This window comes from Castor canadensis, chromosome X (assembly GCF_047511655.1).
Source record: "Castor canadensis chromosome X, mCasCan1.hap1v2, whole genome shotgun sequence".
Taxonomy (NCBI): domain Eukaryota; kingdom Metazoa; phylum Chordata; class Mammalia; order Rodentia; family Castoridae; genus Castor; species Castor canadensis.
This window is the reverse complement of record NC_133405.1, coordinates 108,945,360-108,965,563: the sequence shown is the minus strand read 5'-3', so window position 1 is coordinate 108,965,563 and position 20,204 is coordinate 108,945,360.

Genomic DNA, 20,204 nt, shown 5'->3' with positions numbered 1-20,204 from the left:
GTATCATCAATGTAGTAGTGAAAGTCAGCAGAGAATGTGAAAGAGGCAACTTGGTGGATCTCCTCATATCAGTACCATGATGTGTATATGAATGAGGCAATGTACCTCACATATCAACATAGTGGGTACCTGTGCAGGGGTTGAAAACAGTGACTAACAGGAAGAACCATAATACCTGCAGTGCCAAGATGTAACTGTGCATGGCATTAAAAAAGTTTAAAGGGGATCATCCCCACACCTGCAGAGTGGTATAACAACTGGAAAAGAAAAATAAATGACATAAGTAGGAACAGCCCCATATTATCAGTTCAGTTGTAAGGGATGTAAATAGAGCAAAGACCTACTCTGCACAAAAAATCAGCTGTAATAACTGGACAGAAGAGTTGAAAAGGACCCAGGGTTGGACCCCTTTCCCATCAATGCATCGATGTAACTGAATATAGTAATGGAAGGAACCCCACAGCATCAATGCAGAGGATTTATTGGATAGCTGATATGAGCTAGACAAATAATAAGAACCCCAAAATATTAGTGCATAAGTGCAGTTGAGAATGGGACATAAAGAAGATTATTAGAAGCATTCTCACACATATGTAGTGTTGTAACAAGAATGGAATATGAAGTGCACCACAGGAGCAGCCCAACATCATCTCTGTGGCTGTGTATGTGGAAAATGGCAAAAAGGAGAAAGCTCCATCATCAGTGCACTGTATAGCTGGGAAAGCAGTGTGAATGGGACAAAGATTAAGGAGTAAGATCCTCTGTCATCAGTGTAATGGTGCAAATAGAAAGTGGATGAGAAGGGAGCAAAGAAGACCCTCCTCATACCATTACTGTAGTTGTGTACGTGGACAGAGAATGTGAATGGAGCCAAAAGAAAGATCTCTGTGTCTGTATCTCAATGGTGTAACTGGACACAACACTCACTGTTGCCAAGTGAATATATCACACCATCAGTGCAGGGTTCTCCTTGATCCACATATGCAAACAAGGAAAAAAACAGGGGCCCTTCTCCATCTTGGAGTGTTATGATGGGACAGCAGTATGAATACAACAAATGAGAGGGCTGCAGGACATTCAGGGTAGCAGTGTAATTGAATTAAGATAGTAAACAGAGCGAAGAGGCGAAGCATTGCCCCATCATTGTCATGGTGTACTTGGACAAGGGAACTGAACAGGACAATTAGTAAGAGTTCCACCAATTTGCTAGAGGATAATTACAGGGCAACTAGGAAAGGCCCTCAACATGACTGCAGAGGAGTAAATGGGTGAATAGAAGGAGCCCCACACCACCAGTGTAATGGGATAACTGTGCAGGGGATGTGAAAAAGGCAATCAGTAGGAGTTCCACTATTTCAAGGTGTGAAGTCATTGGGAAGACATTTACTTATACACTGCTATGCCTAGCTTAGCATGCCTGCCTTGGGAGAAGCCCAGGGTGACTTCGATGCAGACGGTACAAACCCCTCTCAAGTCCATAAGAGTTACAGTGCTGATCTACAATGCCCCAGGAGAATTACAAGTTTGCATTCAAGACAGTGTGATTTACAGTCATAGTGTCATAAAACATTTCAACTGCAAGAGACTGATCTGCTTTTCAGGTGTGAGGTGACCTGCTGGACACTGCTGAGGTAGTTAAGTGGAAAATCAATTCTCCTCCCATCCTACTCAGAGCCTGTCATGTATTTGTATCATAATATATATCATGAAAGCTCTCAAAACAGAGGTCCTAAATTTTCAGCATTGGGATTATACAAGATATATAGTCTGATATAAATATGCACAATGGTTATAGTGGCATATTAGATGCCCAATGTAGAAATCAAATCAATGACCAGAACCCAGTCCAGATCACAGTGACTAAAAGTCATCACAGATTCTCTGGAACCTGGACAATTTGAGGTTCAGTTGGAAAAAGAATGGGTCACAAAACAGCCCTTGCCACAACTGGCACCTTATCAGCAGTTTCTGCTGCCATGGCCAGGAAATCAATGGGCTGTGAACATTGAATCATCCTGCTAATTCTGGAAGAGGTCCCTGCAGGCTGACCTGCAAGACATAGCATAATGACTGCAGGAGTGCATGACATTCCTGGATGCTTCTCTTACTCTGCGAATGGAGCAGTCACCTTGGGTTTCAAGGTTGTGGGCCAGACATTAGAAAGAAGTACCTCTCCACAGAGCCATCCATCTACTTTGCCAGCTGTTTTTTCCCAATACATTGTGCTGTGCTAAATGTACCAAAGGTAAAATAAATGAAAAAGGATGAGCCAAATCTGTTTTCATGGGTATAAAGTCTAAAGTTTTTAACTTACTTAGCTGGGGTGGAGTCATAGTGCTCAGGAAGAAAGGAGATGAAGTAAATTTAGGGGACAGATTGGGATAACCTTAAGGAGTTAGATGGGGGTTCAGCATAGCTGCTTGAGCAATTGTATGGTTTGAGCACTGCACAAAGTGCCCCATCATAGGGACATGGGGAAGCTGAAATCTAGCCCATTTGCAACAGGAAAACCTCCATACTTCATCTACCAGGGGTCACTTCTTTTGGAGACCTTGGCTCACAAAGGGAATCTTCTTCATGCTGTAGGGTAGGAGCTCTTCTAGTTCATTCTCCTAAGGACAGCACATTTTCACTTAGGAGGAGCTATCTATTTCTAATTCATCTTTCCAGAGGGGAGCCTTTCATTTCCTAGAACTCTTCCTGCTGACAGCCTATCCTTCTCACAGTGAAGCCAGCAGCCTGCTTGACTAACCCACAGCACAGAATGCTTTCCCCTAATCCACACAAAGGTGCTGCAGAGCTGTGTTTGTGGTACCAAGAGGAACTGCCACTGTAGGGAAGCTAGATCCCTCTGCCTGTACCAGACTAGTTAACAAACTGGGGCTGTCCTGAGCTACCAACACATTCTGGAGGTGCCCTCCACTGCCCGTACCACCCTTTCCTTAGGATCCAATACCTGTAGAGTTAGTGCCCTACACAGCTGGGACTCTAAAATGCCTATCTCTAGCTCTTTTAGCTGGCCACCTTATATGCATATATCACCATATTTGTTGTGAAATATTTCAAATAGTATCCATGATCACAGGCTCTGGGAGTCCCTTCAATTTCTGAGACCCATGAGCCACCATTCTCATCTTCTAGGATGTTTTATTAACTGGATGACAGTTTATTCCAGTCTTGGATTCCACAGCAATTTGAATGTCCACAACTGCTAGCTGGTTATCATATTCGCTCCCTCTCCTTCTTTTTTCTTCCTCCTTCTCCGTCTCCCTCTTTCTCCCCCTCATTCATGCCATAGCTGTGGGAGTTGTCCAGGGGAAGCACAGCCATAATGTTCCATCCACTCTATGGCCTTCTGAAATACCAGAATATGAACTTCTGCTGAATGCTGCCCTTGTTGTGCATAGCAGACTTTGCCAGTGCCCCACCCCAATCCCTGCTGCTTTCCCAGTACTGTACAAGGTCTGAGACTTCCACCTTCTTAAGAATTTTCCTTGGCAGCCAAAGCCCAATCTGACAATTCAGGGCAACTGCAAGAACCAGAAGAAAAATGTCCTTAGAAGCATTTCTCAGCCAATGACTAAAGCACTAGTGTCTAAATGTACCAGACCCTTGCTCCTGAGAAAAGGTAACTCTGAGGTATGACCAAAACTCTCTTTGATCAAACTTTAGTCAAGCTCCTGTGAGCCTGACTTAACTAGGCCCTACATTTGGGGTTTATATCCTTCCTGGTATATCTAGTTTTACCAAGAATCCTGCTAAAGCAGTTATGTGAGAATTCTTGTCCTCTATATGTGACAACCCTTGATGTCTGATCAAATTCTTTATTCCCCACCCTTTTCATCTGACCACCCACACTGGCCTGTCTTCAGCAAGAATTCTGTCAACTCTGTTGAGCCAGAATCTCCCCACCACTTACCTCAGACATTTCCTCTTAGTAATTTTACATCCACTGGCCCTCATCCTATTCCTTGGTCAGAAATCTGCAGTTGCCCATGATGTATTCAGCCCAGTTCTTCTCCTCTATTTGCAGTAGTTTTTTTAAGTGAAATTTATCTTTGTTTCTTTAATTTTTATGCAGCTCTAGTTTTCTTTATTGTGTACATGCACTATGCTGATTCCTCAAGCTCCCCAGTGAGAATGAGCTCTAGTCATCAATCCACAGTAGTAACTTGCATGATAATACACCTTTTACTGGCTGCCTTCTCTTCCTTGTATCTCCCCCACTCTTATTTCCTGGGTTTATCTTTACTCCAAATATTTCTACCCAAGCTTCGAATTCCATCTCAGGTCTGCTTCTAAGAAATTCAAGTTAAGACACTGTTTCAGAAAAACAAAGGTCTCAAGTTTTCTCTCATATGTGGAAGATACATACAGATACAAGCATTATCGAGAGAGAGAGAGAGAGAGAGAGAGAGAGAGAGAGAGAGAGAGAGCATGTTTCCAAAAGTAGGACTATTAGAGGAGGCTAAAGGAGGAGGAAAAGAAGAAAAGAGTGAGTGACAGGGAGTGAATAATAATGAAATACATTTCATCTGTGTAGGAACAAGACACAACAAAGAACACTGAAAACTATTTAACAATACAAATATATGGTAGGGGGAAAAGGGTGAAGAAGAAAAGTGGAGGGGGTTAGACTGACTGAAGCACAATATATTTACAGGTAAAATAACAAGGCAAAATCCCCACTGAACAATGAATAGACAAACAATGAAGGACAGGTCATATTAAAGGAAGGGCACTAGTGTGTGTGTGTGGGGGATAAATGAAAAGGATTAAGGAGGGAGAATATGGTAGATGTACTTTCTATACAAGTATGAATATGGAACATTGAAATCTGTTGAGGCAACATTAAGAAGGGGAATGGTGTAGTAGGAAAAATAATGCAAGAAATGAACCCAGTCAGGATATAATACATGTATATATGGAAATGTCACAATGAACCCACATGTATACCTATCATGTACTAATAAAAACATTTTTAAAAAGCCAAAGTGATGGGGCTAGAAATCAAAGCCAAAGTGACCTTCAGTTTCTTCAACCCAACTGTTCAATGATTTGTGACATTATTGCTCCCTTAAGTGAAAGTGTTTTGTTATCTTATTATTTTTGTTTGTTTTATTATATTATTGTTGTACTGAGGGTACATTGTGACATTTAGAAAAGTGCTTACAATGCATCTTAATTAAATTCATCCCCTCCATCATTGTCCTTTATCCTCCCCCTCCTGCCAGTCTTAGTTTCAACAGTGCTCATTTTTCCATTTTCATACATAAGTATGTAATATTTTTACCATATTCACCCTCCTACATGCTTTCCTTATATCCTCCCCTCTCCCACTGGTATCAACCCCTAGACAGGACCTATTTTTAACTTCCTGTCCTCTGTTTTTGAAAAAGAGACATTTTGTTTGTTTAGGATAGCAATACAGGGAGTTTCATTATGTCATTTCCATGTTTATATGTATTATATACTGAATTGGTTCATGTCCTCCATTTTTCTCCTTTCTACTTGAGTCCTCTTTCTTATGATGATTTCAGCAGGGTTAAAAATTCTACATTCATCCTTGTATAGAAAGTACACCAACCGTATTTACCTTCTTTACATCTTTCTTTTACCTTACCTTTCTCAGTAGTGCCCTCTCCTTAATGTGACATGCTTTTTATTCTTGTCCTTCATTGTTTAGGTGTCTTTTCATTGTTCAGTGGGATCTTTGCCTTGGTATTATACCTGTACATGCATTGTGCTTAAGTTCAATGTAACCCCTCTTCAACTGCACTTCCTTGCTCTTTTCCACCATCCTGTGTTGTTTAACACACTAGCTTTCTTTGTTTCTTTTCCTCTTCCCTTGGTCTCCTCTACCAGTATCAATTTTGAATATAGATTCTGTATATATTTCTATGTATTTATTATATTGCTTGTATTTATATTGAGCCTATATTCTACATATGAGAGAAAACATTCAACTTTGGCTTTCTGAACCTCGCTAACTTCACTTAAGATTATATTCCCTAGTTCCATTTATTTACCTGTAAATGACAATATTTCATTTGTCTTTATGGATGAATAAAATTCTATTGTATATATATATAAATATTTTCTTAATTCATTCATCAGTTGTAGGGCATCTTGACTGTTTACACAGCTTGGATATTGTGAATAATGCTGCAATAAACATGGGTGTGCAGGTGTCTTTATAGTACCCTGACTTATATTCCTGTGGATATATCCCTAGGAGTGGTATTGCTTGAGCATATGGTAGTTCTGTTTAAATAAAAGTTTGTTCCAAACCTACTTTGATCAAACGAGATAAAGAAGGACACTCCATACTAATAAAAAGGGAAATACACCACAAGGAAATAGCAATTATCAACCTATATGCACCCAATGTCAATGCACCCAGTTTCATCAATCATACTCTGAAGGACCTAAAAGCATATATAGACTCCAACACAGTGGTAGTGGGAGACCTTGATACCCCCCTATCAACAATAGATAGGTCATCCAAACAAAAAATCAATAAAGAAATCCTAGAACTAAAACACATCATAGATCAAATGGACCTAGCTGATGTCTACAGACTATTTCATCCAACTTCTGCACAATATACATTCTTCTCAGCAGCCCATGGAACCTTTTCCAAAATTGATCATATCTTAGAGCACAAAGCAAGCCTCAGCAAATATAAGAAAATAGAAATAATCCCATACATTCTGTCTGACCACAATGCATTAAAACTAGAAATCAACAACCAAAACAGCAGTAAAAAACACACAAACAATTGGAAGCTTAACAACACATTAGTCAATGATGAATGGGTCACTGATGAAATAAAAGAGAAAATTAAAAGATTTCTGGAATGTAATGAAAATGAAAACATGACCTATTGGAACCTATGGGACACAGCAAAAGCAGTCATAAAAGGAAAGTTTATAGCCATGAATGTATATATCAAAAGGACAGAAATATCTCAAATCAATGACCTAACACTGCAGCTCAAACTCCTAGAAAAACAAGAACAAGCAAATCCCAAAACAAGCAGAAGGAAAGAAATAATTAAGATAAGGGCTGAAATCAATGAAATAGAAACAAAAAAAAATACATACAAAGAATCAATAAAACGAAAAGCTGGTTCCTTGAAAAAATAAATAAGATTGACAGACCCCTGGCAAACATGACTAAAATAAGGAGAGAAAAAAACCAAATCAGTCAAATCAGAAATTCAAAAGGAGAGATAACAACAAACACCATGGAAATCCAAGAAATCATCAGAGACTACTTTGAGAGCCTATACTCTAAGAAATTTGAAAATCTCAAAGAAATGGACAGATTTCTAGAAACTTACAACCACCCAAAACTGAACCAAGAGGATACTAATCATGTGAATAGATCTGTAACACAAAAAGAAATTGAAGCTGCCATCAAGAGCCTCCCAAAAAAGAAAAGTCCAGGACCTGACGGATTCACTGCTGAATTCTATCAGACATTTAAAGAACTAATACCAACTCTCCTTAAACTGTTCCACAAAATAGAAAGGGAAGGAACACTGCCTAACTCATTTTATGAAGCCAATATTACTCTCATGCCAAAACCAGACAAAGACACATCCAAAAAGGAGAACTACAGGCCAATTTCCTTAATGAATATTGATGCAAAAATCCTCAATAAAATAATGGCAAAACTAATCCAACAACACAACAGAAAGATCATTCACCATGACCAAGTTGGCTTCATCCCAGGGATGCAGGGGTGGTTCAACATATGCAAATCTATAAATGTAATAGAGCACATCAATAGAAGCAAAGACAAAAACCACTTGATTATCTCAATAGATGCAGAAAAAGGTTTCAACAAGATCCAACACCACTTCATGATAAAAGCTCTAAGAAAACTAAGAATAAAAGGAATGTACCTCAACATTGTAAAGGCTATATATGACAAACCTACAGCCAACATCATACTTAATAGTGAAAAAATGAAACCATTCCCCCTAAAATCAGGAATGAGACAAGGGTGCCCATTCCCACTCCTATTCAACATAGTACTGGAATTTCTAGCCAGAGCAATTAAGCAAGAAGAAGAAATAAAAGGAATACAAATAGGTAAAGAAACTGTCAAAATATCCTTATTTGCAGATGATATGATCCTATACCTTAAAGACCCAAAAACTCCACCCAAAAACACTTAGACACAATAAACAGCTACAGTAAGGTGGCAGGATACAAAATCAACTTACAAAAATCATTAGCTTTTCTATACACCAACAATGAACAAACTGAGAAGGAATACATAGAAACAATTCCATTCACAACAGCCTCAAAAAAAAATCAAATACCTAGAAGTAAATATAACAAAGGATGTGAATGACCTCTACAAGGAGAATTACAAACTCCTGAAGAAAGAGATCGAGGAAGACTACAGAATATGGAAAGATCTCCCATGCTCATGGATCGGTAGAATCAACATAGTAAAAATGGCTATACTACTGAAAGCAATATGCATGTTTAATGCAATTCCCATCAAAATCCTAATGAATTTCATCACAGAGATTGAAAAATCTACCCTAAAGTTCATTTGGAAACACAAGAGACCACGAATATCCAAGGCAATATTCAGCAATAAGAGCAATGCTGGAGGTATCACAATACCCAACTTCAAACAATATTACAAAGCAATAGCAATAAAAACAGCATGGTACTGGCACAAAAAAAGATATGAATACAAGTAGAACAGAATAGAGGACCTGGATATGAATCCACACAGCGATGCCCAACTTATTGTTGACAAAGGTGCCACAATACCCAACTTCAAACGATATTACAAAGCAATAGCAATAAAAACAGCATGGTACTGGCACAAAAAAAGATATGAATACAAGTAGAACAGAATAGAGGACCTGGATATGAATCCACACAGCGATGCCCAACTTATTGTTGACAAAGGTGCCACAATACCCAACTTCAAACGATATTACAAAGCAATAGCAATAAAAACAGCATGGTACTGGTACAAAAAAAGATATGAATACAAGTAGAACAGAATAGAGGACCTGGATATGAATCCAAACAGCGATGCCCAACTTATTTTTGACAAAGGTGCCAAAAACATACGATGGAGAAAAGATAGCCTCTTCAACAAATGTTGCTGGGAAAAGTAGTTATCTGCCTGCAGAAAACTGAAACTAGATCCATGTTTATCACCCTGTACTAGTATCAACTCAAAATGGATCAATGACCTTAATATCAGACCTGAAAGTCTGAAGTTAGTACAGGAAAGATTAGGGAGCACTCTGGAAGCAATAGGTATAGGCAAGGACTTCCTCAATAAAACCCCAGAAGCTCAGCAACTATGAGAAAGGATGGACAAATGGGACTACATAAAATTAAAAAGCTTCTGCACAACAAAAGAAGTGTTCTCTAAACTGAAGAGACCACCCACAGAGTGGGAGAAAATATCTGCCAGCTATACATCAGACAAAGGACTGATAACCAGAATATACAGAGATCTCAAAAAACTAAACTCTCCCAAAATCAATGAACCAATAAAGACATGGGCAAGTGAACTAAACAGAACTTTCTCAAAAGAAGAAATTCAAATTGCCAAAAAACACATGAAAAAATGCTCACCATCTCTGGCCATAAAGGAAATGCAAATCAAAACCACACTAAGATTCCACCTCACCCCTGTTAGAATACCCATCATCAAAAACACCACCAAGAACATGTGTTGGCAAGGATGTGGGAAAAAAGAAACCCTCATACACTGCTGGTGGGAATGCAAGCTGGTACAACCACTCTGGAAAAAAATTTGGAGACCTCTTAAAAATCTAAACATAGACCTGCCATATAATCCAGCAATCCCACTCCTGGGGATATACCCAAAGGAATGCAACACAGGTTACTCCAGAGGCACCTGCATACCCATGTTTATTGCAGTGCTATTCACAATAGTCAAGTTATGGAAACAACGAAGATGCCCCACTACTGATGAATGGATTAAGAAAATGTGGTACTTATACACTATGGAGTTTTACTCAGCCATGAAGAAGAATGAAATCTTATCATTCTCAGGTAAATGGATGAAACTGGAGGACATCATTCTGAGCGAGGTCATCCAGGCTCAGAAGACCAAAAATCATATGTTCTCCCTCACATGTGAACTTTAGATCTAGGGCAAATGCAGCAATGTGGTTGGACTTGGATCACAAGACAAGGGGACAGCACATATGAGAGATATAGGAATAGACAGAAAACCCAAAACATGAAAGCGTTTGATGCCCCCACTCCAGAGGAACTAATTCAGAAACCTTAAAACGACAGGTTATCATGAGCAGAGGATCAGGAAACAATGTAAAGATCAGTTAGAGTTGAATCAACATGGGTCCTCACACATGGGTACATGAAAACAATAGTAGAAATCTCTCTGTATAGCTATCTGTAAGTGAACTAGCAAAAATGCTTTGTATTCCTTATTATGCTTATGTCTTTTCTTCAACAAAATCAGTGATAAGGGCAGAATGGGATCTGGCTGGAACTGAGGAGGGGAGGGGGAGAGGGTGGGGGAGAGGAGCAGGCTGGAGAAATGACCCAAACAATGTACGCACATGTGAATAAATAAACAAAAAATAAGTAAAAAATAAAAGTTTGTTCCAAAGAGGGACAAAAAGACATTGTTTCAACACCCTCATCCATTATCAGGTGATTGGCCCCACTAGTCTAGCACCAGCATCCTACAGTCTTAATGTTAGGGAATTTTGCTGGAATAAGACTGGAATCTCACACTGCAAGTCTTTCTCAGGATTATGCTTTTCTAGGACTGTTTTCTAGAACTATTTAGGCTTTTGTATGCCCAGGACAGATAGCATTTATATGTTTTCTATGCCCATAATTGAATGATCACAGTATTAAAGACATTTATTTCTTTTGTCTACAACACAGTATAGGACCAAGTTCTTTAAAAAATGACTAGCTGCAGGAGGTACATTACTTATTCTATGTATGCATCCACCCTGAAAGCCCCTAGCTCTGTGAAGCAAACACATTCAATGATCCATCCTATCAAAATCTGGGGATACCAGTCCTGAAGTACTTTCCATTGCAGAAGATCAGTCACATTGCCCCAAGACTTCCTTTCTCAGTACACTGGTGTCCATGTACAAATTGACCATGACCAGATAGAGACTTTATTACATTTCTACTCTCTTAATGCCTGACAAATTCAAGGAATTTTTTTTAAGTCAGACCATGAAACACTATTTAACCAAAAAGAAGTTTATACTTATCTACGTTGCCTAACAACTCAGCTTTCATCCTTCTTCTTTAAGTGACTTGTGGTGCTTCTCCCCAAACACTTTTATCATTTCTATTAAATCTATTTACAGATATCTATTTCTATTAAATCTAATTACAGATTATCTATTATTATCTATTAAATCTAATTACCAATTCATACTACAAAAATATTTCCAGACTTCAAATGTTTAAAAAAGCAATATTTAACTGAATAGACTGACTTTGGTCTTATAAAAACAGAAAACCATCAAAGGTTGGGAATATATTAGAACATCTAAAATTTCCCAAGTAAGGTTCATTCAATTACATATTCATCCTACAAAAATTTAAGTGTTTACTATGTACCAAGCACTCTGAGATACTTGCAACTTACTACAGACTTAATCTTTATTAGAAGCTTTATAGTCTAAGTAGGGAATTACACATTAACAGAGATCTGAGTGCTTTCATCATAATATATTTCAGGAATTAGAAAAATAAAGTTAAAATCTCAACAAAATCAAAGACCCTTAATGTTTTCATAGACAAGTTCCATGACCCTTTTTAAATGCATGTTATCAGCAAACATTTGGAGGGGAGCTGTTAAGCAAACTGGTTTTTAACAGGTTAAAATGAAATTATTTTAAACATTTGCAGTGCTTTAGGTTGTTTTGGAGGAGGTAGTACTGGGATTTAAACTCAGGGTCTCACACTTACTAGGCAGGTGCTCTACCATACTCCACCAGCCTTTTTTTTTTTGTATTGGTTATTTTTGAGATAGGGTCTCATGATCTATTTGCCCTGGCTGGCTTCAAACCACAATCCTCCTGATTTCTGCCTCCCAAGTAGCTAGAATTATAGGCATGAGCCACCGGTGCCCGGATGTATGCTTTTTAGTCATATTTATAATAGTTATTCACACTTACTTCCTATATTTAATTGATATCCACAACTACCTTTGGGAGTTCTATTATTTACTTTTACTGCAATTGGCTTGCTAATTAATGTTTTGAATATTGATATTTTTTCAGAGAGGGTAGAATCTTCAGAGCTCCTATGTAATGAAAATCATTTCTGTGGTATCCACACATTACATGATATAGACTTACTGAGTCACACACAGCTTTCTTCCCTCACCATATAATATATGCTGTCCCTTTTTATCCTGTTACTCTGTGACACTAAGGAGGAGCCTGATTTTGTACCTTTGTAGATATGTTCTTTTTCTTCTTAAAAATATGTATTATTATTTATCATTGAAGTTCTGTTATCCATTCACATCCAAATATTGAACATCTTTGTTAATTTTGCTTTCAACATAACAATACCCTTTCATGTGAACATTAATATTTTTTGTCAGCTCAAGAAAACTTTAGGTCAACTTCTCTCTCTGGACTCTAAGTCCTCTTTCCAAAATGGATCTCACTGGCTCTTCAAGTGAAACCTGGTAAGGTAGGATGGGTTACAACCAAAGCCAAAGCAATACACTCCTAGCATGGTTTGAATACAACCTTCACGCTAATAAAGCTACCCAGGAACAACTGGCCAAATAAATTGGTATTCTATTATCTAAAATTCAGGATTGGTTTAAAAGCCCAAGAGCAAGACAGAGAAAAATAAGAGTTTGAATACTCTTTAGGAAAAGGTCAAACCCAGGAGCACAACCAGTCTCAGATACAGACTCAAGATACGGTTTCAGAAACAAAGATCTCTGCTTTCTGAGTGGAGCACAAGGGAACCTGTGATTTCTTAGTAGATGGTGCAAATGTGAGACCAAATCTGACCATTCAGCAGCAGCAAATGGACCTACCTACTCTCCTAGGCAGGGCTCATCATTTTCCTTTCTCCCAAACACATTCCTTCAATCAAACACATACTCCTCTTCTATCCCCTGTGTTCCCTGTTTCTTAGGATCCCTTCAGATCTGTGTAAGCCAAAAACCAAGTGTCATGATCATGCAGCCCATACAAGCTGTATGTAGACAAGAGAACTCTGACCTGCAGAATTGCTGGGTCTGGAAGAGGATTACTCAGACACTCAGGCTCCTTTAAGGCACCAAGAAAAATGCCAAAGTCACAAAGAACACACTGGCACAGGAGTCCTGCACCTCATCTTGAGCAAAAGGAGCATGAATCTGAGGATCCTGATCACCCTGACATTTCTTACATTATGTAATGATGAGACAAGAGTTGCCAGGATCTGATTGCAGAATGGGAATCTCTTGAAGGGACACACTGAGACAGATGTGAGGCGACAGTAAGCATGACAGCCATCTTTGCTCATCCAACCACACCAGCAGTATGTAGAAACCTCAAGTCTTCAGATTAACTCTTATCATCCACAAAGTCTCAATAAAAGAAAAACATAGGAAAAGGATCCTCCAGGACCCCACCAAACCCCTTCAATGAGGAAGACTGTCAAGATCTACTCTAAATGCTGCAAGGCTCACCATGGCCTTGGCTATAATCTAAGCACTTATTTCAATCCCTGGGATACCATCTCTACTTTGATGGGCAGTAACCATGCAGTGGCCCACAATCTAGGCATTCTGTTTTAGGACTTGCCTGTGAGATGCAAGGCCTTGCCTATGTTTGCTCCAGTCTATGGTTTCATATATGGGAAGTTGAAGAGTGAAAGGATTGGTTCACTGCAATTCCAGATGCCTGTTAGCAGACAGAACAATCAGATGCTCCAGGTCTGAGCACCAAGGCTAAATGGACTTGCAGCCCTGGACCCAAACCCTATTCTACCCATCTCTCAGCTAGTTCTTAAGCACACAGAGGCCTTCCCCATGATAACCCTTAAGGCCTGAATGTTAATAACCCTTTGCACTTCCTGCCATCTCTTCAATCTGACTTAAGATTGGGACAGCTGGTCACCTTGCAAATGAGTGGGACATTTGATTCACATGAGATTCCACACTGGTAGACCCAGCATCTCTCAACAGACACTAATCCCTACCATTAATTAATAATTGTGACTGTGGCAATCAAACCCAAGGCCTCCTACATGGTAGGCAAGTGCTGTGCCACTGAGCTATATCCTCAACCCCTAATTCCTATCTTTTTCCCTAGTGACTTTAATGTAACCTCTTGCTGCAGAAGCTAAGATTCCTTTTTTTCTTCCAGAAAATTCTTTTCTACCTATGGCCCTCCAAAAGTATATAGATTTGTGAATTTATATTAGTAAATGTAGATATGTAGATTGAGACAAGGATAGATAATAGTAGGCAGTGACTAGGTTATTTGTAATATAGATGCAAATGCAGATATAAATCTGAATAGCATTATACATATACAAATACAAGGAGCCAAAAAAGACACGGACTTATAGATACACATACTGCTATAGATGAAGATGTAGATTTCATATGTAAATATAGATAAAGTCCCTTCACTAATATCACACTTGTTCTCATAACTTGGAGAACTCTGTCCACATATGTGTTAGAAGTATGGGAAAGTGATTAGTGATGCAAGAGGCTCTCTCTCAACTTTCTCTACCCACGAAAATCATCTGGGGTAACAATTTAAAAGTACAAGTAGACATTGTCCTATCACTGCCAAATAAACATACCAGAATCTTTCCGGTTAGGTTTGTTCCACTAAGACGTGTGTGTGTGCATGTGTGTGAGCATATGCATATCTAGTTTAATTCCTTAGGTGATAAATGAAGGCTCAGCTCATATGAGGAGCACTAAGTTCTGCTGAGTGTAATTTGGCAACACATACTGATGTAAGAATACCTGGCAAGCCATCGTATGACAGTGTGTAGGAGTACAGAGTGATGAATTTATACAATTACATCTCTGTGTACTGAACTCGTTCCAATACATTTACATGGAACTGCATGAATTTTATAGTGGAATACAGTGAAAATTGACAATATGAGGAAAATAATACATTTCAAAGAATTTTTAATTGTACCCAAGTGAACACACATACATCTTCATATACCATAATCTATTTTTAGAAGTTATTATTTCAAAAGAAAGGGGAATACAAAATAAAGATGATTACCTCAAAGTTTTTAAATTAACACATTATTTGTTCACTATAAGTGGGAGATTGTATATCTACATATAAATACATATACATATGTGAATGTATATGGAAACCTAAAAATGTGAAGATATTAATATCAGATAATATCCAGTGATATCATGGTGCTATTATAATTCCCTCTGCAATTTTTTTATGTTTTCAATGGTGCAAGCAAAAAAAACTACACATAACTGAAGAACACTCAGTAAAATAGACAGATCATGCTTTGGATAAGTCTGTTCCCAGTGAGATGGTACAGAAGATAACTACTGCTTATGCAGAGCATGCTGGATTTTGCCAAATGCCTTGTCTGTATCTATCTCATATGACCACACAATGTTTCTTCTTTTGTTTTTTTCATTTATTAATTTTCATTAGAATAAATTGTACAAGGGAATTTCATTGTGATATTTCCAAACACACATGTAATGTACTTTGATCAAATTCACCACTTTTATGACTGTTTCTTAATCTCCCTCTCTCCTCCCCCCATTTAAAACAGTTTTTAGTGGGTTTCATTATGTCATTTCCATACATATATATAATGCACATCAGTCATATTCATATCCCTTTTTGTCACTTTTGGATATGATGGGTTGCGTTATTGATTTTTACATGTTGAACCAATGCAACACAAGAAAAGTAAATCCCACTTGGTCATGGTGTCTAATTCCTTTTATACCTCATTGGATTTGATTGTTAATATCTTTTTGACATTTGATATTGTTACTCTTTTACATGTGTGATCATGATAGATATTATTTTACAGTTTCTCCATTCTTAAATGTCTTTGTCTAGTTCCGATGTTAGGGTAATCCTGGCTTCACTGAATGAATTAGGAAGTACTTCCTCCATTTCTGTTTTCAGAAAGGGATTTTAGTGAAGCACCATGATTTCTTCCTTTAACATCTGATATGATTCACCAATGAAACCATGTGGGTCAGCCACTTTCTATTTTGCTGGGTTTCAACCATAGATTTAATATCTCTAATAGATATAAGCGTATTTTAATTCTATATTTCTTCTTCTGCAAGGTTTTGGAGGCATATGTCTTTAAAGGAATAGGTCTACTTTATCTAGGATGTCAAATTTGTAAGCATAAAATGTCTGTAATATTCTTTTCTCATTTTTCCTGTGCACATATTTTGTTATTTTTTAAATTGTACAACAGAGTTTATTGTGGTTTCTATACATGCATATAAAGTACTTTGATCATATCCACCCCTCTATTACTCTTTTTTATCCTCTCTCATAATATTCTTAATCATCCTCTTAGTGTCCCTAGGAATCTGTAGTGATGGCTCTTAATCATTTCTGATATCAAGATTTTTTATCCTCTATCTTGAGGAGGATCCAAGATGGCAGTTAAGGTAGGGAATCAGAAATTCTAAGCTCCATGAACTCCAGAAACCATCTTGAGATATCAGAGCTACACTTGGGTAATTCTGATTACTTCTAGCCAAAACAATAACCACCATCACATTAGGTGGACATAAAATTCAGACTGACCCTTAAATCAGCCTTTAATTGCACCTAACAGCCAGGAAAATCCCATGTGGCACAGCCAGCAAGGCATGTCCTGCCCTGGGAAAAAGGCCCCCTGGCCATTTCTTCTCTTTTCCTCTTTTTTTTTCTCCCAACAAGCAGCAGACCGATCACTCAGAATCAAACTCTGTGACATCCTGGACCCCTAACCCATGGAAAGCCTCCTTATGCTGCACCATTTCTCCCCACTGGCTGGTTCCAAGGCTGCTTGCATGAATCTGCAGAACAAACAGGTGAGCATCATAAACCACATGCAACTCCCCTACCTACCCCCACAGAACATAATCCAACATAACAAAACTGAAAAATATAAACAGCAAACTGTAATCTAACACCGACAGAGGAGTTGGGGGTGAAACAATGAACCTACCCTGGAAAACAAGGATGGGGCAAAAGCCAACCTCCCAGAGGAGCCTCTAGCACAGAGCAGAGGTCAGAAGAGGCACAAAGGCTGAAAGTGGGGATGGGGCAACAAGCCAACCTCCCAAAGTGGGGCAGGTGGTGGATCCCGGAGCTGGTCTCATGGGACAAAGGGCAGTATTCAAAACTGAATTGCCCACCTTGCTGGGGTAGGAGCTGACCAAACAGAGTTGCACCTGTAGAGCAACACAGCTGCTACTTGGTGTAAACAACAACAGCTCTGACCACAATGCACAAACTGGCAGAGTTGCCTCACCTCTCAACTGGAGCTAGCCCTGTGGACAGAAGGAAACAAATACTACTCACAAGCCAGTTACCTGGTGAGACCACATCAGAGCTCCCACTTGTATGCCAATACCAGGATTAGATACCTAAGGAATAACTCCAGAACTTTTACCAAAAGACCGAACTTTTTGTTGCTCCTGTACCTGATTTTTTTTCTGTATTATTAACCACCATCACTACTTTCTTATCCCTATTCTTACCCTTTTCACTTTCCCTCCTTCTCCTGTGCTACAATCCATTGTTCTCCTTCCCAACTACTCTTTCTGCCCCTTCTCATCCCCTCTCTCTCCCTGCTTTCGCCCCCCCATCCTTCCCCAACCTGTCACCACACTAACCCTCCCTCCTACATACAAACTACCTGCTGACTAGCCTGCTGTACCAATTGTACACAACATCAGCCCCCTGTAATCCCTACACTACAACAACAGAAATATACTCAAACACACACATAACTACAAAATCCAGCAGTCTCCATACCTCTCCCCCACCCACCCCCTCCTAGTCCCACCTTTACCAATTACCCAAATTTCTATATCTAGCCTAATAACCACTAACCCTACAACTCCCACTGTTTATAGATATTACCATCAAGGGAGTTTCTATATAATAGGAAAACAACTGGTCTGGCATTGAACCTGTGAATTTGTTATTGCTAAATTACATCTCCAGGCCAGGGACAGAAAGAGAATATCAACCTAGCTAACAACCAAGTCAGTCACAATACAAAAATTAAATCAAGGGAAAGAAAACAGGCAATGAAAACCACCAACTAACCAATCAAGAATATAGTTGCACAGCACCAAGTGGAGTAATAGGAAGAAGAAGAAGGGATGGAAACCACTCTCCTCAAAAAAATAATTCAATAGAGGATTCAGTGGGAAATGAAGAAAATGGATACCCAGTTCTTGACCCCAACAAAACAATGATCAATGTCACTAAGGAGCCCAGGGAGGCCCAAAAAACCCCTCACAGAGGAAATCTTGAAAGAAATCACTGAGAAACTCATGGAGAAGATGCTAGACATGGTTAACCAGAATGTACAAGATGCACTCAAGAAATTTCAAGACACCAAAAATAAAGAACATGAGAAGACAGAAACAAATGAATGAACTCAGAGAGGAATTAAACAAACACCAAAGAGAAACAAAGGACAAATTTTAAAAAGAGCTATATGAATTAAAGATGACAACACAAAATATAAAAGAAGAATTGAACAAGGAAAATCTCAGAAAAAGAATCAAACAGAAATTCTGGAAACAAAAATTCCTTTTAGTCAAACCAAAAACACAGTGGAGGGCCACTCCAGCAGACAGAATCTCAGAACTTGAAGATAAAATAGAAATTAAAGAAAAACCAGAAGAAATCTTGGTCAAAAACCTGAAGAGCTATGAAAGGAATGTGCAAGAACTCAGCAACTCCATCAAATGACCAGACCTAAGAATCATGGGCACTGAAGAAGGTGAAGAGGTACAAGCCAAAGGGATATGTAATACATTCAATAAAATAGTAACAGAAAATTTCCCAAACTTAGCAAAAGTTTTGCACATTCAGGTACAGAAAGACTCCAGGACACCAAACAGACTATGCCCCATGGCATATTATTATTAAAACAACAAACACAGAGATCAGAGAAAAAAATTTTTTTAATAATTTAACTATTTTTACTTATTAAGATGGGCGTGTTGGACATTTGTGACTATTTCCATCACAACTGGAAGCAGGCTTTTGATGATGCTGTTTTTTAAGACACTGCCATTTTTTTCTGATTATAAAAATCACAATTACTACAAAAAATTCAGACGATACAGCAAAATGAACAATATTTCAAGATTACACATTTTTATCATCTTGTATCATTTGCTATAGACTATTCTGGGCTGCTATAATTTAAAGGTATTTAGTGTCCAAGTGGAAAAAAATTTTCTTTCCCTTTCCCAGTCCTCCACTCAACATTCATCTTTCAAAATCAGAGAAAAAATATTGAAGATTGTGAAAGAGAAAAAACAAGTAACATATAAAGGTAAACCCATCAAAATAACAGCAGATTTCTCAACAGAAACCTTAAAAGCAAGAAGGGCATGGAATGAGGTATTTTGGGGACTGAATGAAAATAATTTCAACCCTAGGATATTCTACCCAGCAAAACTATCATTCAAAATTGATGGACCAATAGAAATCAACCACAATAAACAGAAACTAAAGCAATACATGACCACCAAGCCATCACTACAGATTATCCAAGGAATTCTGCAGAAGATGACAGTAACCAACCCATGAGAGGATGGGAAGTATCAAACCACAGGAGAAGAAAAGACAAGTGATCAGAGAGTAGCATTGATTTGGCTGCAAATAATAAAATCCCTAAACAATAAAAACAACTAAATGGCAGGAATCACCACATACCTATCATTATTAACACTGAATGTCAATCAATGGACTCAAATCATTGATCAAAAGACACCATTTGGCAAACTATTAAAAAGGAGTATCTGTCAATCTTTGATTTACAAGAGACCTGCCTTACTGACAAAAATAAACACTAGCTTAGGGTGAAAAGCTGGAAGATTTACTAAGCTAATGGCCCCTGAAAACAAACAGGACTAGCAATTCTTATATCAGACAAAGTAGAATTCAAATGTAT